Genomic DNA, 24,916 nt, shown 5'->3' with positions numbered 1-24,916 from the left:
CTACCAATCAGAAATAATGTGCTTATTGATGAAATCTCAGCTAAAAGATTAATTTGTGGCTTGTTGTGGTCAGCATGTGTATTTGCATTTATGGAAATTATTAAAGTTTACAGAGACAGATTTTTTAAATTTACACAAGAAAAGCTGTGGACAAAACCAGAATGAGACATTTAGAAAATGCTCAAGTTCAGTATAAATGACATACTGCTAGTCACATGGTGATTTGGACAAAATGTAACCACTTCACATGTGCATATGCTCATAACCAATGATTAACAATTAAAAACTAACTATTTTTGCCATATGGTCATGTGAGCTTCTAATCTATATCTAGTAAGGTTGTGGGTTCGAGTCTCGGGCCGGCCACGACCGAGGTGCCCTTGAGGCACCGAACCCCCCAACTGCTCCCCAGGCGCCACAGCATTAATGGCTGCCCACTGCAGGTGTGTGTTCACGGTGTGTGTTCACTGCTGTGTGTGCACTTTGGATGGGTCATTCATACTTAGCCGTATGTCACGTCACTAAGCAAGAGATTTTATGTATAATCCATTTGAATTCCTTGCTTTAAAATAATTATTTAAAATAATCCCTTGGCTGAAAAATGTGAATAGCAGACTTGTGAGACAGAGACAAAGATATAATAGATTTACTGTAATCTTTTAAATCTGTGGAATTATGGGAAAACTACTTTGTAGAGACTTTTTAGCATATTTATGTTTTTTTTTTTTTTTTTCTACTGGTGATATTCAACGTTTTGTTTCAACAAATATTTCTAACAAGGTGCAGTCTGGAGTCATGGTAATATCCATATTGACATACTGTGACTAAAGAGTATCTCAGTTGATATAATGCATATGGCAACCCATCATACAACCTGAACTGCACTGTAATTTCAGGTCATAACTCTAGTACATTCCACAGCAGTACGTAGGTTGTGTGACATTCTCTGGGTCCTGGCAAAGTCTTGGTTGTCTGGAGGAATGTTACAGCACAGAGGGTGATGGATGGCCTTTTTAAATGGCCTTATCTGGGCTGTATGTTTTCTTCCTGTGTGCTGAGAATACCAAGTACTCAGCCTGCCACTGCACAATTATCTGGCAGGCTGAGCAGACTGGCTTGCCCCAGAGTTGATATACACACACCACACACCCTCACACATATATACGTGTGCTAACACTAATGAGCTTGTGTGTGAGAAGCAGGAAACTCAATACCCAGCTTTTTCATGAAAATGGCACTGGCACAGCATCTCATTAACGCATTTAGCTTGGCAAAGAGAAAAGTGTGAGGTAATTGGGTTTGTACTGTCACTACTGAGATTCAGGGACATATGATATCACGCTTTTCTGTCAAAGAGGAGAGATGCCACACAGTGCAAGTGTCCAGGCATAAAACCAATATAATTGTTTAAGAACTAAAGACCTGAAATATACAAACCATTCATTATATAGTATTTTGCTACAAGTATTTTTTAAGAAACACAGAAATGTTGAAGCATAAAAGTTTGTAGTCCACTTTTGTTCAAGTATTCCAAAGAGTTATTTGGCTGGAATTTACATAAATAAAGTCATGAGAAATACAGTATGGGGTAACTTTACTTAATTGTAAGATTTAAATAAAAAATGTAAAAAAAAAATTTTTTTTAAATAAAAATTATAAGAACACTTTTGGGAAGATGAATTAACTGATTCTGAACATAAGATGCCAAACTGCATAACTCATTTGTGAAAATATCTTAAATCACATTTTTAATATCTTATCCTTAAGCCCTTCTTTTTTGAGGGGAACAAAGCAGCACCTCTGAAGTATATGTGCATGTATCATATTAACATACTGTGTACATTACAATCAAAGGTTCTGTTAATCAAATATGAATTTATGCTTTCATAATGATTGCAGAGGTGGTCCTGGGGCTCTGAGAATTCAATGTGTAGGAAATAAAGAAATTCTTGACTGCCTTATCAGTTTCATTTATTAAATGCACCTAAAGAACAGAGGGCTGATTAAATCAGCTGGTAACAGTGTGTACAGTGCCTTTGCAAAATTATTCACCCTCATTCCTGTTTTGTGCATTACAACCTGAAGTTAAAATGGAATTTTATTTAGATTTTATGTAATCGACCTAACATAATAGTCTAAATTGTTGTTCTTAAAGTACACTGCAACACTACTGAAGAACAAGCAACGTAAAGACCAATGAACTCCTAAAACACTTGTAGAGAAATAATATATATAAATAATAATATATTATTAAATAATATATAACAAACTTCCTGTCATGAAGCAACATTAAATCTATTATAACAAAATGGAAAGCATAAGGCACATACTACAAACCTGCCAATAGAAAGCCACCTACAGTACTGTACAGTACTGTACTACAGTGACTACTTTTACAACAGTACTCCCAGACTGTGCAAGGAGGACATTTTTCAGAGATTCAACAAAGACATCAAAAGATAACATTGAAAGAGCTGCAAAGATTCACAGCAGAGATGGGAGTTTCTGCCCATAGGACCACTTTAAGCTGTACACTCTACAGAGCTGGGCTTTATGGAAGAGTGGCCAAAAAAAAAAAAAAATAGAAAAAAATACATTTGGTGACTCCCCAAACACAAAAGAAGATTCTCTGACTAAAATTGTACTTTTTGGCCATCTGGGAAACTCTGTGTGTGGCACAAACTTAACAATTCCTTGAGAACACCGTTCCTACAGTGAAGCAGAGTGGTTAATGCATTTTGCTGTGGGGACACTTTTCATTGGCAGAGACTGGAAAACTGGTCAGGTTCACCTTCCAGCAGGACAATGACCCTAAACATATGCTAATGATACACTTAGTGGTTTAAAGGGAAACCTGTAAATGTCTTATAATAAACAGTCAAGAGTTATATTAATTAATTATGTGAAAATATCTTGCCCTTGAAAATGGTAGGCATGTTGTGTGTGAAATATTTTATGACAGTTCCAAATGCTTATGCATGGGTGGACCTGTCATTAAGGTATTTTCTTTTCTATGCCTATTAATATTATTAATATTGCAAGACAATGTATAATAATATAACAAATTCTGAATACCACCAGAACCACCCAATATTTGGAGTTGCATTTATCAGTTTAATTGAACAGATGAACAGATTTTTGCCTATTTCCTCATCCCCACCCACCCAGAATTAATTCCTGGCAGCACATCTGTTACAGCATGACAATTATTTCTTGAGGTCTGTACTATAATTTTGAGTTACTTCTATAATATATAAGCATTATTATGTCTATAGCCACAATGGTATTCATGTGAGTTTTCAGTTGATAATTTCCTCAGAGGGCTAGAATGATAGATCCAGAGAAAATCCAAACCAGTGTGAAGTATGTCATATTGTAGTCTTTGTGTATTGTTAGCGCTTACAATAATTTAAACCCATTTTTTAACAATTTGAGTCTGAAAATTATAGAATTGTATAGCATCATGCTACATGACAAGACATACTGTAAATTAAAAGATTTATCTGACTCTGTTTTAGGTACCTGTTAAAAACAAATGAACAAGCAAACAATATACCAAAAAAATACAAAAATCATTTTAATACTTAAATGATTAAAATTCAAACTTTACAGAACTTGTAGAGTAGTGATCAATATATGTGACATTAGATGATCCTACACTATTATGTTTTTCAAGTAGTTATAGAATCCTGCTCAGAGAACCCAGCAAAAACAGAATAAAAATCTTATAGCTTATTGCACCTGATGTGCTTTTGCAAGAGAATTTCAACTGGAGAAAGATTAAATTAATATATAATATATTTTTAAGCTGGATTGGTGGAGCTAGATTGGTATAAGAGTTTCAACATTGTCACCCCAAGACATAAAGTGTTCCTACTAATTAGCCTTCTGCAGTGATGCCAAAAGGCAAAGTAAACAAATTAATAATACTACAGCACTGTAATATTGTCTTAATGTTTATATTGTTACATACTTAATGTTATATACTACAGCACTGTAATATTGTCTTAACTTTTTATTATAAGTATCTAGATTCTTTCAGTATGTGTCAAAATTGCAACACAAGCCTAATTGGTTTTGTCATGTTCATAACCATAACAGTACTCACCTCAGGGTTTCAACATCTGTGCCTTGGGTTCTAGACTATTGGGTTGAAACTATTGGGTTCATTAGGAGGTAATATGCTAGAAAGCATTATGACAAGAAGAAACTCAGCTGGAGACTGTCTTGTACCAAGTCTCTGAGGCCGGCAACATACAACCTCCTCCACCCCAAAACTCCCCCTAATGCAACTCTGATTTCTTCATTAGCCTGGATGTGCACAGATAATTAGCATCTCCTGTCACGGAAAATAAACATTGTGTTTATCAGCAAGGCTCTCCTTTCCATCTCTATACCTCCCTCCTATCCTCATCGTTCTCATTCACATGAATGTTTTTCACTGAGTTAAACGTTGTGGTTGCAGGAGGCAGAGCGAGACGTTTCATTCGCTACTGCCAACTCTTTAAAAGAGAAAGAAGCTGGCTGCTGTTGCTAAGCCTAGGGTGGAAAATAGAGGTCTGTGGAAGGATTTTGTTTTTGTGCTCCAATGAAGTGGCCTAGACTCAATTCATGAAGAGTTTTTTTATTTTTGCCTAAAATCACATTCTCTAGCCAAAACATTTACTTTCTGGTCTGTGAACACTAAATTCAGCCTTTTATCACATATTCAGCTAATAATCCATATTTACCTTTTTGGACACTTATTTAATTTAATTATTAAATCAGAAGAAGCCATTGCATTGACGGTGCATATATCTGCTTGGCACTGCTGCCTTACATTCACTAATTATTATCTAACTCTTTGGTCAAAAGGTTTTACAAAGTAAATGTAGAAAAGATAGCTTGTTTATAGGAATCATTTCAACAGTTTTTAGTAAAAACAGTTATAGATGCCTTCTTTATATTACAAAGATGTGTGTGCTGTGAAGCCTTGTATTACCTATGAATAGGTAAGCTGTACTGTAAATGTTTACATTTGATATTTTTATTTTCTCATATTTGCCTTTTGAACAGTGCAGTCAAAGGTTTTTTTCTGCATGATTATAATATGGATGAAATTTATTCAGTTTATTATACGCAATATAGATGCAACTATATAGCTCACGTCTTGTATTACACTTATCACTCTCTCTGAATACAAATATGTGGTTTGGAATGAGCAGATAATATGTTCTAAGCAGACACAAATACATATAAAAATATGTGGAATAAGAAAAAACTTACTTGTGCGATAGGGATTTCAGTTCAAGAGGTGCGATAAGAAACTTGTGGGATAAGAAGCTTGTAGGACCACATTCATTAGCTTGCAATTATTGCATTCATGCTTTCATCCTTAGTAACTGCATGGTCAAGGATATGTTGAATTAATTCAGCTAAACCTATCATAGACTGTTACACACAAACAAACAAAAAGTGTGTGAAACAGAATCAAAAACAGTTCCATGCACATCTATAGTTGAAACCAATTATGAATACACACACATGGCTGAGGTTGATGAACCGTCATAGCTAATATTCACAGACAATGCTAAAATGGTGGCCTTTATGCCTTCCCCTTTCCAGTGTTTTCTAGTATTTCTGAGGGCACAGGGCAGGGTTCATATTTCACAAAAAAAACTGTTGCAGATGTGTGTTTTTTAGTGAGCATAGGAGAAGAAGCAAGAGAATGAGGAAACAAGCCAATTAACACACAATTCTTGAAAAAGAAAAACAACATAGATTTAGGCACACTTTGGTTTAAATCTGAATAGTTAGTGCACAGTTAACAGAGAGTGTGATTGTTACAGCAATTACAGGTTGTAATTTAGTTATGAATGCAATAATTAATGCAGGTATATTTTACATAATGCCAATTAATACATCAATGATTTATTTATTCTTGTATTCATATATTGCTTGGACCTCCAAATGCTAGAGCAGGCCTTGTTTGCTTACAATATAAAATAAGAGAAATCTTGTCTTTTGTCTTCTGCTCATACTGAATGACTTGATCTCCAAATGTGATGGTGAAAATAGATTCACAACAAAGCTCAGGTGCATTAATTGTAGGACACGTCACAATGCAGGAACAATGCACAAAGCAGTATATGCTCTTTAATGCACTGAAACGTCAAAAGGAAAGGATAGGCCAAAGAAGATGGACAATGAGGATGCTGTTTCAATGGATATGGCTACTGAGCAACCACATAATACATAATGGTGTGGGTGCTGGTTTTCTTTCCAACCAAGCAAAAGCCAGACCCATGTATTTAAAGCAAATATAAACTGATTAAAACAGGTGGAATTGGACATGGCTCCTGCTTGGTTGGAAAGGAAATCTGCACCCACACCAGCCATTTGCGGATAAGATTGGACACCTCTGAACTAAAGGCATTGTTTCTGACATGGCAAAAACATTTATGTGAACTCTTACAGTGTGGTGTAATAATGTAATAATGTAATTGTCATCATTATCTTCTCATACTGTGCAAGTCACATGCAATTTAGCCATAAATAAAAAAATAAACTGCCTGAGACAGCAAAATTGTGTCAAAGTTTTGCCACAGTCATATAGCACAAGCCTTTCCCCCCGAGGAAAAATGAGGATGGAGTGTAACAGACAGATACTTAATGCTGATGTACTGTCTATCTGCTAGTGGTTTCATGCAACTCCCACACTATGTCAGAGCAACATGCTAGAGCTAAACACACGGTTTGGGGCACAATTACAGTAGCACAGACTTGCAAACACTGCACAACCTTTCAAACCACTGACCTAAGATTGTCATCATTTCTTTTTGAAGATGATTAAATTGGAGTGGGAATCTTTTTTTTTTTTTTTTTTTTTTTAACATAATCTTAGCTCATTCAGGATTTGTCCATTCCAAGATGTTTTAGCATTTTAATGGAAATTTGTGTCTATGGAAATTGACTGACCTTGAGGACTGAAAAAGGAGGAATATAAGTCTGAACTGAGAGCGGTATGGTCTTAATTAAGAAATAGTGTGAGATATCAGCAATCACTCCCTCCCCTCATGGCTGTTCTAGAGGAAAGCTTATTTCATGCATCACTGAATCTCTCTCATACACACAAGGAGGCACCTTCTGGAAACACAATATACATCTGTTATTTACAGTATATACAGTTTGTGTATATTTTTTGCAAATATTACCATGCTTAATTTTCTATGCTTAATATATGTATGACTGTATTTAAATAAAATACATGCGGAAAACCTCTATCAACCATCAAACCTCTGAAGTGACATAACAAAGCATCAATGCCCTCATGACTACTGCTATGAGTTGCAGTCCAATTAGTATTGAGGGTCTTACTGTCCCTGGTTCATCCATGCTGCTGTTTGAAAAGTTATTTTTTTCCCCAGCTTATTATCTAGGTTTATATTTTCAACTAACTCTTTCTGACATCATAGGACACAAGCTTTCTTGAGCTCCCAGTTCCTAATAGTTGTAGAAATGTCACGATTTATATACCATTAAGCACAATTAGGGTCATAACAAAAAGTATGTTTAAAACATTCTGATATAGTTTATAATGTATCCATAAGCATACTGCTCTCCACACAGTGAAGAGGCATTTCTGAGGCTTTCTCCCAAAATGCTTTTACTTCACCAAGCTGCGTAAGAACTACAGCTGGTATTGTATGCTAAGGTCAAATGAGATCAAAATAAAGGTAAAGTGAGCATTTTCAACAAGGTAATGCAGTAAACATACTTACAAATCAACAAGAAAAAACCCACAATAATTCAAAATCAAGGGGGGCATGGTGGCTTAGTGCTTAGCACGTTTGCCTCACACCTTCAGGGTTGGGGGTTCGATTCCTGCCTCCGCCTTGTGTGTGTGGAGTTTGCATGTTCTCCCTGTGCCTCGGGGGTTTCCTCTGGGTACTCCGGTTTCCTCCCCCGGTCCAAAGACATGCATGGTAGGTTGATTGGCATCTCTGGAAAATTGTCCGTAGTGTGTGAGTGTGTGAGTGAATGAGTGTGTGTGTCCCCCCTGCTTTGGGTTGGCACTCCGTCCAGGGTGTTTCCTGCCTTGATGGCCGATGACGTCTGAGATAGGCACAGGTTTCCCGTGACCCCAGAAGTTCGGATAAGCGGTAGAAAATGAATGAATGAATGAATTCAAAATCAATAATTTGCAATTGCTCAAATCTTACATAAAGATGAACGTCAACTTGCAAAAAGGTTCTATATACTGTATAAGTTTGGATGAGTCAAGTGCATTTAAGGCCAAGGATGCTGTAGTTCTGGTACAAGAAGCCATATCTTTCCTTCAGCACTAAAGGTGAAATAGTGTTTGTTGGTCTTTACTAGTCTTCAGTCTCATTCTCTCTCAAAATCTCTTTTAACAGAATTTGCCAACTAGCTCGAAATCTCAGCTTATTATTGAAGTATTTGTCTGAAAGCAAACCTATAATTTTGTAGATATTTTATTTAATGTCTACAATGAAGTTAATTAAAAAAATGTGCAGTTCCAATGTGGAAAATGTGTGTTTAGAGCTTTTTTCGTGGTTAGTAATAATAATAGTGGATTTTAATAGGCAATAGTGGTTTTAGTGGTTAGCATTATTAATTTTGCACACTTCTACTTTGTGAGTTGGGGGATAAGGTAGAATATTGTTTTTTTTCTGTTATAGCTTAGTTATATATATATATATATATATATATATATATATATATATATATATATATATATATATATATATATATATATATATATATATAGTTTATTTTGAATCAGTTCACAACCTAAAAGCTTAGGTTTATTATTGTAAAGTATGCTCTTTCATGAAGTACATGTTCACCTCCAAAAAACATATGATGTTTTAATAGGGGTTTACTGCTTTGGTTTGCTCAGTAAGCAAAAAGGACTTCCTCAGAAATGACTGTTAACTGATGTTAAGAACATTGTATCCTGTATAATTGCTGTTTGATATGAAGTTTTCATATAACAGAAACAGTGTTAATGACAAGGCAGTTACAGTATCTACTGTTCCCTGATGATATAAGCCAGACTGAAACCAAACTTTTCTTGTGCCTCTGTGACCGACAAACTATGTTGGAGCTTTTCCTGTGTGAATTAGTTTTCCTTGGAATTTTTCACTAAATATAATGGTGCAAAACTATATAAACAGATGGGATGGATTTGGGTTGAAATATAAAAATAAGCATTGGCGGAATTATAATTATTAGTTAATCAAATGGAAGAAAGACAAATACAATCTAAAATTTATTCATATACCAGGTACCGTATATGTGCAGGATCTGTGAGTAATTTCTTGTCAGTGACTTACAGTATCTATTTAGTCAGTGTTTTTATTTGCTCATAAGAAGTCTTCCCTTTACCGTTCTCTCATTTTGCTGCTTATATGCTGCTTATTTTTATACTCTTCAAAAATATCTGTATTTTAATTAGATGTTTGTAATGTTAACCTTTATAATAAATCCATAAAAAATACTGATGGAAAAGGAAGAAAAACTAATGTTTATTTAGATATGTGCACTCAGGCATTGAATTAATTAGAAAAGAATGTGCATGCATTCATTTAAACATGTTCCTCCTGATTCCATAGAAGTTGATCGTTTTCATGGTGGTTTGCAGGCTCAGCAAGCTCAGTCCATTAGTGGTCATAAATAATCATTGATGCAGACTAGCAAAGGTGGCTTTAATAAAATCGTTGTTTAATCGAATTTACAAATCTAAATTCCAGAATTAAATAATATTAAGATATAAAAAGTTAATAGTAAGCCTGTTTTTCAACACGTTTCTAAATAAAGTGTAGTTATTGAAGTTCAATTGCTTTTTTATTTAATAATAAAAACAACAACAGCAACAAAAACAGCAGCAATAATAATAATAATAATAATAATAATAATAATAATAATAATAATAATAAGAAGAAGAAGAAGAAGAAGAAGAAGAAGAAGAAGAAGAAGAAGAAGAATTGAAGTTATTGCAGTTACACAGACATTATGAGCTGGTTAATAAAAAAAGTATGAGCCTATAATAGTGAGAGAAAAAGGAAAGTATGTCTAACATAACCAAACCTAAAGTCCCATGAGAACATTGTTGTACATACATAATACATAAATACATAATGACATAAAGCTATATTGTATATGTATCAAATCAATGACTCTCATACTTATATATCATTCACCAAGTTGCCAGATTAGATACCTATCTAGTAGAAAAAATGTACCCCAGTACAAACACACACAGTCACACACATATATCTGCTCCCAGCATGCCACGTCATATAGTTCCAAAGGTGGTGCTAAAATAGTCAGGGTGAGGTTGTATTGCACTACAGGTACCCTGAGGTCTGTGTTTACTGCCTACACACAAGCACACTTGTTCATGACTGCAGTTTTTTAAGAGATATCTAGGAGAAAACGGGACTAAGGAAAATTATTTGTATTGGTATCTTCTCTGATCTCTGCTGCTAATATATTAGTTCTTGGTTCAATATTATGCAATACTATAAGTTAAATCAGAGATGAATCAGACAATGCATTGCATTAGGAAGTATAATTATTGACTTTGGAAGTATAATTCTATGGTATTTTTTCCTGTTGTGCATATGTTACATGCATGTTTATGAAATACTTATTGTGAGCCTCTAAGTAATCATACATACAGTAAAGCATATAGCACTTATATGGTGCACTTAAGGTCTTCGTAGAAACCTTTTGTATTGAGGCAACCTGTGGTGACCAAGTCAGTCAAAAAGTGGTCTCCTGAGGCTATGGATACTCTGAAGTGATGCTTTGAAACAACTGACTCTGATGTTCTTTGTGAACACCATGCTGAGGTTTTTGACGGTCTGAAAGACTTTATAAATTCTGTGTGACATTGCTGTGTGACCTAAGTCGGTGCATTGTTTAGCAAACAGTAAACCTTGGGGCAATATTTCCCTGAATGCCTGTCTGAGCAAGAAGTAGACTTTATAGCAGGTGACAGGAATAGCATGAATAGTATTCATAGGAAGATTTAGTGAAGATTAGAGAGGATGGAGGACTATAGGAAGAAAATTGAGAATGATCTTCAAAGTGGAAGGTGAAAGAGGTGTGGAACAGGGATGAAGGTGTCTGGCTAGAGCCTGCCCCGAATTCAGTAGGCCTGAGAGTTGTATAAAGGCAAATGAGCTGAACACCTTCTTCAGTATATTTGCTATTTGGCCACATATCAAATAGGCATGTCCATGACATCTTTGCATTGTACCCTCCCTTTGTGTCCTCCTGTGCTGCAAATGATGGTCAGTCCTCACCGGCTTACCATCCCCTCCGCACCAAGATCTCTACATCTACATCTCATACATCAGGAAATACAGGTAGCCTTGATGATATCGCACCTGAGACTGCAGAGGGTCCCAGTATGTTGGAAAAGCTCCTGCATTGAAGAACCCCAGAAAATTAAATAACCATAGACCTGTAGCATTGATGTCACACCAGATACAGTCACTTCAAGACAGGTGTGGGTGGGGAATTGGGAACTGTTGGGATGAGGAGGATAAGGTTCTTTAATGTGAAGGGCTGTCTTCTGAGAACCTTCTATGAGTCTGTAGTTTTGAGTCCCATCTTTTATGAGAGAAATTTCCCCATTGTGGGACGAATAAAGGTACTATATATCTTATGTTGTGTGCTGGAGCTGCAGCATTTCAGTGAAGAGCACAGACATACTGACAAGATCATTAGAAAGGCCGGCTCAGACCTGGGAGCTAAACTGGACATAGTGGAAATGGTTGCAGTGAGAGTGATGCTGGCAAATGATCACGAAGAACCCCTCACACCCACTCTATAAAACACCACTGGGGCAGAGGAGTATGCTGAGAGGCAGATTGCCTCTGCCCAGCTGCAGGAAGTAATGCTTTCACAGGTCATTACTCCAGGCAGCCAGCAGTCAAATCTGCACTTTAATCTATCTTTTTATTTGTGCATAATTGTACAGATATGCATTATCTGCACTGGACACAAATCAACAACTGTAACGTCCATGTATATGGATAATACCACATAATTTCCTCATCTATAGATAATTCTGTATGTAAGCTTTTATGCTATATGCCTTTAGTTCAGAGGTGTCAGAGGTGAATCTTATCCGCAAAGGGCTGGTGTGGGTGCAAGCTATTACACAGTATTGAACTGCAACAAATTTATATTATATCTCTATGTTATGCATATATTTTTTATTCTTATCTATTTTTATCTTATTGTCTAACATTTGCACTTGATTTCAAGTAATAGGTGTACATGATTTCTTAAAACTATTCTAAATAATTCCCAACTGCAGAACATTACTATGTTTGCATATGATGATATACTATTGAAGGGTACCCATAAGCCAACTATTTCTAGAGATATCAGTCATTATCAACATTTTGCTAGAGGTGTATAAAAATGATACTGTCAGTGTGAAATAGACATTTTCACTTCTGTCATTTCTGATTTCCAATTCTTTCCATGCCTCTGTTTCTGAGTGTGCTTTTGTGCATGTCTGTGTGTTTCTGTGTGTGTTTTGTTTCTATTTGTTTGTGTGTCTAACCTCTCACATACTCAATTTACAAGCCTACTGACATAAGATCCATGGAGTGAAACTGCCTTGGAGTGTTTTGGGCCTATGTAAAGACATCCAGTGTCAGGAAGGCTAGCCTGTCTGCGGGGAAGAAATGACTTCTCTTTGCCTTCAAGCTCTATTCCCTCTCGCTAGAAAGTAGACTTAAAACCAAATATGCATACATTTTCTCATCAGTGCTGCTTTACTGTGTTTCATCTAATCCCTGTTTTAGGGCAAAAATAGAATACCGAAAGGAAAAGCCCAGATATAATTATATATATAAATTCATTAAGTTAATTAGGGTGGTCAATCACCTGCTATGATGTCTCATTAGAGATGCTGCCAACTCAGACAGTGTTTGTGAAGACTGCCACTCCATTTAGTTTTCAAAAAACTTGAATTATCTGGGACCAGTGCCGATACGTCTCAGAGTGTCTAGATTATGAAACTGAATCAGCAGCTGCTTTTCTTCCTTTTTAAAAGGCATTAATTAATAATCATAGACTATTTGCATTTATGTCAGTCGTATCCGTCACATGTGCATCTTGCATCATGGATATCATGAAAAATACATTGATTTGGTTGTCTTTTCTTAAAAAGTAAACAAAAGTGATGGAGTAGAAGAAGACAGAGGAAAAATAGGCATCATTTCGGTTTATGAATCTTCCTCAGAAAAGACTAAATTCAACCCTGTGACATGATAATTTTGGAATTGACACTGAACTGCCACAGATGAGCAGAACTATTTTTACCATTGGGAAGAGACTGTAAATGAAAAAATGACTTATGATGTTGATGTGTTGTGGAGTAATTTGGATAATAAATAAAACCCATTATTCATTGACATGGTATTCATGTTTTATTATGTGGTTTAAAGGATATTATTTATTTTGGTAATACCCAGCATTCAAAGCAAACATTTTATGTAAGGTTGTGTGCATATTGTGAAGCTTAATGTTCAGATGCCTCCTTCAGTCTTCCCTCAACAAAATTTAAATGTTAGTCCCTCATTGGTTCAAGGTCTATAAGATGACATTAAACACTACTGTATTTCATGACGTGACCTTTTCCCTCTCTATCCACTGGCTGGATTGCCTCTCTATTGGTGATGTTTTACAAATTAAGAAACTGTTTTGTATGCCAAACTAACAAACAAGCATACAGGGTTGTGCTAAAATAAATACTGTGAAAAAAAAAACGGATTTAAGAACAAAAAATTATTTTCCAGTATATAGTAAGTGCAGGTTATTAAAGTTACAAAGGAATGCACACAGAAGTGACTTCTTTTAATTTAAAGAATGAATCCTAATGTTTCTAATCCATTCAAAGTATTTTCATATGAATCATAGCTTTAATTTTTTAATGCTGTCATTTTTAATGGCAGGATAATTCATCACCATAAAGCTCTATACCAAACAAACAGCAAAAGCTATAGTATTTCAATACCGGTTACAAAAAAGAGAAATGTTTCATTGCATATATCACCCTTTTATTTATTTATTTATTTATTTATTTATTTATTTATTTATTTATTTATTTATTTATTTATTGTGGCAACACAAATTATGACAAAGTGAGTGCAATGCTTTTAAGGCCGAGAAAGTGAATATTGTAAATCAATATACACACATTCAGGCATTGCATAACTAGTCAAATCACTGTGCAAATGCACATTGCTAAAGGAAAAGATAAACACAAATATACATCCATCTTAAATAGCCTCACAGCTTCACTCATTTTTTTTATCAAAAACATCAGAGCTATTCACAGACACTGTGAAAATCTGTCAGCTCCTCAGACATCAGGTGCCTCTGGGGAACCAGAGCTGAATGTCAGAGCTCAGCAAACCCTGTGCAGGAAGACGACCTGAGAAAAACATGTGAAATGTTTGGACATGGTCTCTGTCTGGAGACCTGAGATATGAGGTGATCTGCTGTAGCTAACAAATTTTGGGATTTTTATGTGTGTGAATGCTGACTAAAACCTCTATTTGTATGACTTACTTAACCCTGACCACATTACCTTTAAGAATAAGAAACTATGTATGAATAAGCTTACTTTTGATCATACAAATCCTCTCTCCACACCTATTTGGCATATTCCTGTGGAGAGGTGCTTGAACATCCATGGGCATTCTGAATGTATTAAGGCCAAAACAGATGGCATAACAACATAACAGACATCCACATTTGTTTAAAGAAGTCCTCAGTGGGTTGCCGAAACTTCCTTTCAAGTTGTTGATTGACACTTCATCTTTTTACTTTACAAGGTTTTTTATTTTATTTTACTTTTTGTCTTTTCATTCCACTGACTGAAGCTCTTAGAAAAATAGGCTGGCTACTGTCTAAATGAAGTCATTCAGGTGATGCAAAGAGTACCAGCAAAACCATAAAAGGGCATCTACTGTACGTATGTGACATCACCCAAGCTTCTATTTGTGTGAATGAAGTGTTATGCTCAGAAGGTGCCAAGCAATGCAATGTCTCCTTCCCTCCTCAGGGAACCGGGTTACATATGTAACCTAATGTAATTGCTTTTTGACTGATCTCTGTGCTGTGTCATGGCTTGATGCTATGAGAACATCAATACCAACGTTACCACATGCTGGGGGATGTCAGTCCTGCAAAGCCATGAAAGCGGCACATGCAACTCAAAGAGCAGAACACCAACTAGGCCAGAATGACATGGGACCCTGGGGGAATTAATGTTCAAGCTACAAAATCTGATAAACGTGTACATGAAGTTCTGGTATGCCAGAGCCAGAGCACAGATATTACAGAGAGGAACACCACTAGCCAGGGCACTGCAGGCCACACTTTTAATGGAATGAGCCCTTATGACTATAGGAAAAGGCATGCAATGTACCTCATAGGGCCAGGTGATAGACTCCACTACCCAATTCGCCAGAGGCTGCTTGGAGACCTTATTGCCTTTTTTGCGGTTGAAAAAAAAAAGGCTTAAAGAGAAAAGACTAAACTGAAGTGATGGGCATAAATGCTGAGAGCCTGAACTGGGTGCAGCAAATCATGGAGTGGGTCAGGGAAGGTCTGCAAGGTGACCAGCAACTGGCTGCTGTGGGCACCTTGGGTATGTATCCAAAGAGAGAGCTCAAACGGGGCTTCTAACAGCCCCTCCTGGACCACAGATCAGTCCCATTAGTGGAGGCATGGCCTGCAGGAACGACTCAGCCACCTGACACTATGCAGCAATCTATAGACCATAGGGTGCCTCCCCAGGGAGCTGCCTTAAACAGGTGCGAGCCTTGAAGAAATAATGGTCACATACCCTTACAATGTGGAGGCCATTAAAGCCTTTGAGAGGTGTGTCTGTGAGAATTCCAGCTTTGAACCTGTGCGGCAATGGCACCAGAGGCACCAGGAGGCAAAATTCTCAAGGAGAGATCCCTTGCATTTAATATGGAATCCACAACCTCCAAAATACCAGAGTCTAAGAGCTGGTCCACCTCAGGGGCCAGACACAGAATTTCCATCTTGGTGACTGAGACAGGACATTCCTTTTGACAGGAATCTCCACAAACCAGACCTAAAAATCTATCAGATGAAAACGTACCCCTTGAGGGTGAATAAATCCACTTTCGCTTGGTCAAAACTCTACCATATGCATTCCACAACCAGCGACTGGAGACACCATTCTCTGGGACTCAGCTTCTGACTCAGCTCTGACATAACGTCCATGCCAAAGTTTGTGCTCTCTGAAATGTAAATCGCTCTCAGAGATAAAAACAGGACATGCTGCATCGTCCTGAAGAGTGAGTACAAACACAGACCACCCAGATGATTGATATAGAAAACTGCCTTCTTGTTGTCCAAGGTGGCCTTTCCACCTGCCATGAGTGAGGCGGCCATCTAGGATCGCACCCCAGCCCATGAGGGAGGTGTCCGTCAGAAACATGAGGGGCTTGTGACAGAAACATGCCTCAAGAGTGGGAACCAAATTAAGGAACCTATGTCTTTTCCACAAGAAGGGTATGAAGTGTATGACTCATAACCCCTATGACCATGAAATTGTGATTGCGGGGGTGAAACCCTTTTGCTCCTGAGCCAGAAATGAAGTGTTATCATGTGAATCAGACCCAAAGGAATAAAGCTGCTTCTGCCATGAACCCCAATAACTTCTGTGCCTGAGCATTAGAGAGTTACTGGCCTTCATAGCTGAAGGAATGGAATTCACCAGATTGAGAAACAAGCATTCCCCAAATTGTGGTTGAATCCCAAGTCACCCTCAGGAAGCAAAACTGAACTGCTGATCATCCCAGATGATTCATCCCTAGGTCATGAGCTTGCAATATCCCTGCATAACAATCTGATCTCCACCTCAGTTACAGCACGCAACCTTGGGTTACTCATGGACATTCAACTGTACTTTTCAACTGTGACACGCTCATGTTGGTTCCATCACTACAATATTAGAATGATTTGGCCATTTTTGTCCACAAAGGTACTTGTTCAGTCTCTTGTCATCTCAAGACTCACAACTCACTGCTAGCAGATCTACCTATGAATTCAACTAAGTGGAGGTAGGAAGATAGTTCTTTCCTGGTTAAGTCTGAGTCCCAAACAACTCATGTGGGTGAGCGCAATGTCTCAAAGTCTGGCCACCATCTTTCAATTAGGCTAAGCTAAGCCAGTCATCTAAATACTGAGTACACAGATGCCCTGGAGATGCATGAACGTGCATAGAGACAAAGCTAGGCTGAAAGGGAGAACACAATACTAATACACTTCACCCCTGAAAGCGAACCTGAGGAATCATCTGTGTTCTGCAAAGATGCCTATATAAGTACACATCTTTCAGATCTGTTCATACAAACCAATCTTTTGTTCTCATTTGAGACATAATTAGTTTTAATTAGCATCTTGAACCTGTATGACTTCAGTGTACAGTTTAGAGTGTGCAGATTTAAAATTGGATCCAGTCCCTCTGTCCTTTTTTAGTCTATAACTTGACTGCCAACTCTATAATCCCAAGTCTTTCTCTGGTAGCATCACTGAACAGGCTTTGGGGCCATCCAGAAGGTTTGTCTTTTTCCTTTATCCCCGTTAAACTGAACCACAGGTGCTTCTCCATGACATTTAACGCAGCCATGGAACAGCCAATGGTGCAGGCCATCTGCTTTGTGGCATAGAGGGCAAGGTCTGTGGCTGGTGGAGGCTTTCTCCACACTGCCAAGAAAGGAGAGAGATAGGTAGCTAACGTCTCTTCAACCCTGGGTATTGTCTCTTCAACAGTGTATCCATTCTCGATGCGGCCTATGAGTGACAAATAATTCAAGGAGGCCACAGTATATATGCAAGAAGAACACAGATTTTTCCAGGACTTTGACTCCTCAGCATGAAGGTCGGGAAAGAAAAGAAGCTTCCTGTGTGGAGTCAGCACATGGCCTGATGGCAGATAGCAGCTGTTAAGTTTAAAACGGATGAGAGTAGCCTGCTCTATGGGATAATTCAAATTAAGTTTGGAAACAACACATGCAACCACATCAAGTAGCTCCTCAAATGCCACTGATTCTTTCTCTTTAGGATACATTTTAGTGGCAACCCTCCCATCATCATACATGACCTCCTTGAGCCAATAGGGTGGGTTTTTACATAGAGCTTCAGACATCAGGCCATGATGCACTGTCGAGTTCCCGGAAAGGAACCGTCTATAGTTCAGCAACTCCATATTTTTAAGCATCATGGCTTCTGTGCCAGATTTAATGTTTTTGTGGCAAAACACATACAAGTAAATTGTTTACCCGCCAGCTGAAATAATAGGATTCTCATAGTCTTGCATAGACGCAATGTTCTCTTGTTAATGAACACGACAACGTTTTAGGAGTATTTATTAGATGGCTAACGATGTGGCTAGAAGCATGCATGAACTCACGAGTTAACAAACCTAGCAAACTACTGATACCCAAACAGAATTTGGTTATTTTAGCCACCCAGCTTACCCAAGAGATGTCTACTTTAGCAAAATTCACTTTGGTTGGTGAACATAACTTAATTACAAAAATTGTAATAACAAAAATACATATATCAGATATATACTTGGTCAATTGTAAATATTCACTTAAATATAAAAATGTACAAAAATACAAAGTTTACTTGTAATTTTATTGATCGCTACTTTTTCTCCATCCTTTCTCTAAACCACTTATGTTACAGAGTCACAGGTAACCTGGAGCCTGTCCCAGGTACAAGGCAGGGCACACCCTGGTCAGGATGTCAGTCTATTACAAGGCACAATTGCACACACTCTCCAAGGGAACCCCCTAGACAAGATAACACACACACACACACACACACACACACACACACACACACACACACACACACACACACACACACACACACACACACACACACACACACACACACACACACACTGCAGAGGCAAGAATCACTCTGGAGGTATGAGACAAACATTATAACCAACAAGCAAATGTGCCTCAAGTCACTGTTCACTTATTGATAGCCATGATATAATTACTAATGGTTAAGAACTAATCTTTATCTGTTGTTATCTTTTATCCACTAGTATTTTATTTTATGTATCATTTGTTGCTTATCTGGTCCTTTGTTAGGAAGAATTTTATATAACTGGGCCTTCACAAATTTTCTTGAATTTCCATGCTTTAGTGTTAATTAATGCAATGATATTAAAGAAAATATAAAAAAAGGCCCAATATACCAATGAAAACATATTAATGCATATCAATGAAGGATGCATAAATGCCTGTGAGAAAATAACGTGATCTCCACAATTTTTAGTGCTTTTGACTGCTTCTTTGCTTGAATAAAGTATTCCTGATGTGGTAAATGTGATGTCAGTGCAAGCCTAGCAGATCACAGAACATTAACTCACACAATGCCCACTAGTGCATTTGCAGTACACTATGCTCTCAAAGGTTTTCTGAAGCAAGTCTGAAATCTCTTTGAAAGCATGCAGCTGGTGGCACTCCTCTGCCTTGCTTGACTACGGAGCTGTTTTAGAGAAAAGGGAAAGTGCACTGTGGGAGTAATGATCTGCTGCTAAGCATTTGCATGGAAATAAATTGGTGTTTGTTTCTGCAAATCACAATTCTTGCCTGTAAGCTTTAAACCAATGACTGGTTGGGTATGCAAAAATGCTTTGATGTATTGGAGAAACTAAGATAGCCAACAGACACAGATCCTTGGGCACTCTTCTCGTTTTGCCTATTGAAGCAAAGGCCACATGCTGGTAGATCAGCTGCATTTATCTGCTGCACAAATCGCCTAATCTCAACATCTTATCTTCCCCATAGGGAGCTGATGTTAGCTATCATCTATTCAGGCTTGTTCTAGCCACTTAGCCGTTGATATCACAATGGTGTGGAGTAATATAAAAAAGCACAACCTTCTGCATAGCTATATCAGTATTCACTGAAACTGAAGAGCTTTTGCATGGCTAAGCACTACTATAAATGTGACACTAGATTGAGTGTACTAACGTTAGTGTGTGAGTCATTTTAAATGCACACTGAGTGGGAAGTGATGACAGAGACGAACATGTGGTGCAGAAAGAAAATGATCCAGTGTTTTTTTTTTCTTTTTCTTTCTTTTTTTTTTTTTTTAAACTTTTGGCTACTCTAAGGAGTCCTAGACTAAATGTAGTTTGCTGTATCATATAGACCCCACCCCATGCCACAGATCAATACAAAAAGTAGAAAAAACTTTTGAGAATTTTAAGACTTACAGTTTCCCTGGAATTTGTGTATCAGATTATATATCTTCTCTGGTCTAGTTTCCAACACCAGGACACTGCAAAACACAAAAAATATATACAAAACATAATATATTTAACACTTATTTTTAATGCTAACACTGGGCATTAAGGAATTAATGGAATTAATTAGATGAATCAAACAGGCTATGATAGATATATGGTCATTAAATAAGGCAATGAAATTCTGAAGGTTTGTAATTAGGTAATGTGTCAGGGGACATCAACCAAGTATTTGTAAACACAAGCTCATGTTAATTAATCACATAAAGCGGACCATAGCTGATTCTGTCATGGAAACAGGGAATTATTCTTTGCGGTAACATAAACCCATTTCACAGGCAAAAAGTAATATATAGCTTCATATATATTACATAGGCAATATTGCGTAATTGAGTAGACTTATGGTTTGTCTGTAAGTGTATTCAAATAAGTGTCAATATTCAGATATATTCATGACAATATACAAACAAAAAGAAATTGGCTTGTAAATTTTAATTAGCATCTTGAAGATTCTGAAGCAGATTTTCTGGAGACTTTTTTACACTTGCTTCTTTTTTTTTTTTTTTGCATACAATACACAGCAGCCTGCATTATGTTTTCTAACAGAAAAGGTTTCCATTGAAGAATGTTACTTTATTGACATGCAATCATTTTCTGTCATGATTTATCTTGGTGTATTTGTTTTACTTTTTAACCTGTTCAGGACCTCGCCCCCTTTTTGCAGGTTTTTCGCCTACATGACCTACCCAACAAAAAGTGGTACAGCTCCCACATACTTTGACACACAGGGGTAAGCATGGTCTCATTGGAAAGAAGAGATTCTCTAGTTTCAGATACAAGTAGGCCTTACTGGCACAAAGTTACAGAGGCTAGAATGGAAGGTTTTCATTTCCGCCTGAGTTGTTTACCTGATAAACTGATTAATCTTATTTCTCTGGAACATGTTAGGGACCAAATAACAACTGAGGATCATAGCCACATGTCTTGGCTTTCACCAAAAAAAATTCAAGTCAAAAGACCCAAAAATGGCTTCAATAAAAATATTTTTCTACGGACATGTCCGTCCGGTCATGTGTTTTTGTGTACTTGTTTACTGTATAACTGAATTAAAAGACTGCATGCTCAGTTTAAAAGGCCTAAAACACACAGAGCCTCTCTGACTACAAGTCTGCTGTGAAAAAGGCCTGTAACCTGACACCCTGAGCTGTGAGACTGTGAAAAGGTCGAGGATTGCGCAATAATTCTTGTGCGCAACTTTTTCACGCAGCTCCAGGCTGCGGAGACGTGGCATGTTGCATACCGTTGGAATCGTCTCCTTATTGGCTAAGGAGCTGTAGAAATCCCGGCCCATTTCATTGCTATTGGAAGGAGTAATTGTAAAATGTCATGACATCATTGGCTTCTCAGCCGTCTATCTCTGCAATACAAGCACCGATTGGCTCAAGTGGGGGCTTGTTTGATTCGTTAGGCCCTGGGCTATAAATATGACGTAAATTTAGAAACCCCCAATGAGAAGTTAGAGCCGAAAAACAAGATGGTGGCGCACTACTGTTTCCAGTTTTCGGAACACAAACGGAATATTTGCGAGGCGACCAAAGCGTTTTGGATATTATTATAATATAATATATTATATTACCCCAGTGAAGAAAGGGAAGTGTCTAAAGGTAAGGGAAAAACTGGTCTAGCGCCACCTAGGTCAGTTTTCTCCAACATTTTTTTCAAATAGTATGACGGCTATGAATCATTATGCTTTGTGTGTGGGCTTAAGAAAATCTTGAGAGTATAAACTTTACTAGGTAAATAGGTTTTTTCGTGTTTTTAGAGGACTTAATGCTTTAAAGCTGCAATGAAGCTTGTTTCTGGCTCATCCCCTAGTGGTCACTTTGTCGATCCTAAACTGTATTGGGACACATGACAATTACACCAACAGTTATTTAATAAAATCAAATTCTAAATACATAGACATCAATGTGGAGTTGGTCCCCCTTTTCCATGTTAGCAGCTTCCACTCTTCTTGACAGTCTTTCCACAAGATCTTGAAATATTTCTGTGGGAATATTTGCCCCTTTATTCAATAAAAAGCATTTGTGAGATCAGTCACATGTTAAACGATAAGGACTGGTTTGCTATTTCTGTTCTATGGGGTTGAGGTCAGGGCTTTGTGAGGGGTTGTAAAGTTCTTTCACATCAAACACATTCAACCACGTATTTTATGGACTGTTGTGTGTTTTGTGCACTGGGCCACAGTCATGCTAGAATAGAAAAGGGCTTTCCCAAACTGTTCCAAACAAAGGTGGAAGCAGATCATTGTACAAAACATCTTGGTATGCTGAAGCATTAAAATTTGCCTTCACTGTAAGATAGGGGCCTAGCCCAAACTTTGAAAAAGAAAGCACCATATTATTCCTTCTCCATTAAACTTTACAGCTGGCACAATGCAGTCAGGCAGGTAACATTCTCCTGGCATCTGCCAAATCGAAACTTGCCTTGTCAGACTGCCAAACAGAGAAGGGTGATTAGTCATTCCATAGAACACGTTTTTACTGCTACAGAATTCAGTGACAGCATGCTTTACATCACTCCATTCGATACTTGCCATTGTACTTGGTGAGGTGAGCATTGTATGCAGCTGTTTGGCCATGGAAATGGATTCTATGAAGAGACCACCAGTTTTTGTACTGATATTAATGTCAGAGGAAGTTTTGAACTCTTCAGTTAAGGAATCAGTAGGGCATTGGCAACTTTTATACACCCTGTGCCTCAGCATTGACCTCATTCTGTGGTCTTCCACTTCATTGAATGAGTTGCTGCTGTTCCTAAACATTTCCACGTTCCAATAATACTACCTTCAGTTGACTGTGACTAGCAGGGATGAAATTTCACAAACTGAATCACTGCAAAGGTGACGTCCTATAACAGTTCTGTAGTCTTCAAAACAACCCATTTTTTCCACAAATACGGAATGTAGGGCTAGTTGCTTGAATGTATGTGGCAATGGGACAATGAATTCCAATACTTATATCCATATAGTATATGGACCTCCCTTGTTCTATCAAAACAGCTCTCACCCCCATCGAGGCAGGCATGGACTCCCCAAGACTTCTAAATTTCTGCTGTGGTATCTGCAAGACATCAGCAGCAAATCCTTTAAGTCCTGTAAGTTGTGAGCTGGGCCTCCCATGGATTGGACACATCCCACACTTGCTCAAATAGGCTGAGATCTGGTGAATTCGGAGGCTGAGTCAGCATCTTGGGATCAGCATCACTATTTTTGATATGTGGCAGGGTGCAATATTCACTTGAAGAGGCCACTGTTATTTTGGGGTGTTGCCATGAAGGAGTGAACTTTGTCTGCAGCAATGTTTAGGTATGTGGTATGTGTCAATGTGATATTCAGGTTTATTTACATTTATGGCATTTGGAAGATGCCAATATCAAGAGAGATGTACAAAATTGCTTTGAAATCTCTAACAATGAAAACATCAGTACAGGTTCAATAGGTCACAGGCTAAAAATATATCAGTCTAAAATTCTGTGGGAGGGTAATACAGCTAGAAGAGCAAACAGATGAACAATTGTATAATTTTATAAAAAAAATAAAACAAGTGCTCGTTTACGTATTTCAGGAATAGGTGATTCTTCAACCATTGTTTGAGGACAACCAGTGACTTAGCTGTTTTGGTGGGGGAAGTTCATTCAACCACCAGGTGCCAGAATCGAAAAGAGTCTTGATGCATACCTACCTAGTACCATGAGAAATAACTCAGGCAGTGCTAGAGGATCTGAGGGAGCATGGTGCTGTGCAGGGAGTGATAAGTGGTTTGAGGTAAGAGGGTGCTGATCTGTTTTTGACTTGGTAAGCAATCATCTAATGCAGGCAGCTACCAGAAGGCTGTTGAGGGAGCACAGCAATGGGGTTGTTTGCGAGAACTGCATGTAACTTGTATGCAGCTGCTCAACCATGAAAAGGAATTTCATGAATAGGCCACCCGCAGTTTCTGTGGTGAAATTAATGCCATTGGAAGTTTGGAGTCAACAGAGTGTTGGCAACTTTTTCACACCATGTGCCTCAGTATTTGTTGACCTCACTCTGTAGTCTTCCACTTTATTGTCTGTTTCTGCTGTTCTTAAAAGTTTCCACTTTCCAATAATACTACTTACAGTTGACTGTGGAATATCTAGCAGGTATGAAATTTCACAAACTGACTCACTGCAAAGGTGGCATCCTATCACAGTAAGGCAACTGAATTCATTAAGCTCTTCAGAACAACCCATTTTTTTCCACAAATGATTGTAAATACAGTTTGAATGGCTGTAATGCTATACAATGCTTTTCTGACACCTTTCTTTTAGAGCCAGCATTAAACACTAACACTTGTACACCAGGAACAGACCACAAGACCTGCTGTTTTGGAGTTGTTCTGACCCAGTAATCTATCACATCCTAACCTTTGTCAAATCCTCACACTTACCCATTTTTCCTGCTTCCAACACATCAACTTCGAGAACTGTTCACTTGCGGTGAATACTGTATATCCTATCCCTTGATAGGTGCTGCTGATA

At 37.7% G+C, this 24,916-nt stretch overlaps 1 protein-coding gene across 5 annotated transcripts in view; it reads right to left on the bottom strand.

Annotated features, from left to right (window-relative positions):
- Nucleotides 1-24,916, bottom strand: part of frmpd3 (FERM and PDZ domain containing 3) — a 125,777-nt gene that overhangs the window by 47,268 nt on the left and 53,593 nt on the right. For all 5 annotated transcript variants that reach the window (XM_027135345.2, XM_047802580.1, XM_047802578.1 and 2 more), the window contains exon 2: nucleotides 20,324-20,388. The gene's annotated coding sequence lies outside the window, so the exon portion shown is untranslated. The remainder of the gene's footprint in view (nucleotides 1-20,323; nucleotides 20,389-24,916) is intronic.

This window comes from Tachysurus fulvidraco, chromosome 17 (assembly GCF_022655615.1).
Source record: "Tachysurus fulvidraco isolate hzauxx_2018 chromosome 17, HZAU_PFXX_2.0, whole genome shotgun sequence".
NCBI lineage: Eukaryota > Metazoa > Chordata > Actinopteri > Siluriformes > Bagridae > Tachysurus > Tachysurus fulvidraco.
This window is presented reverse-complemented; position numbering and strand designations above follow the sequence as displayed.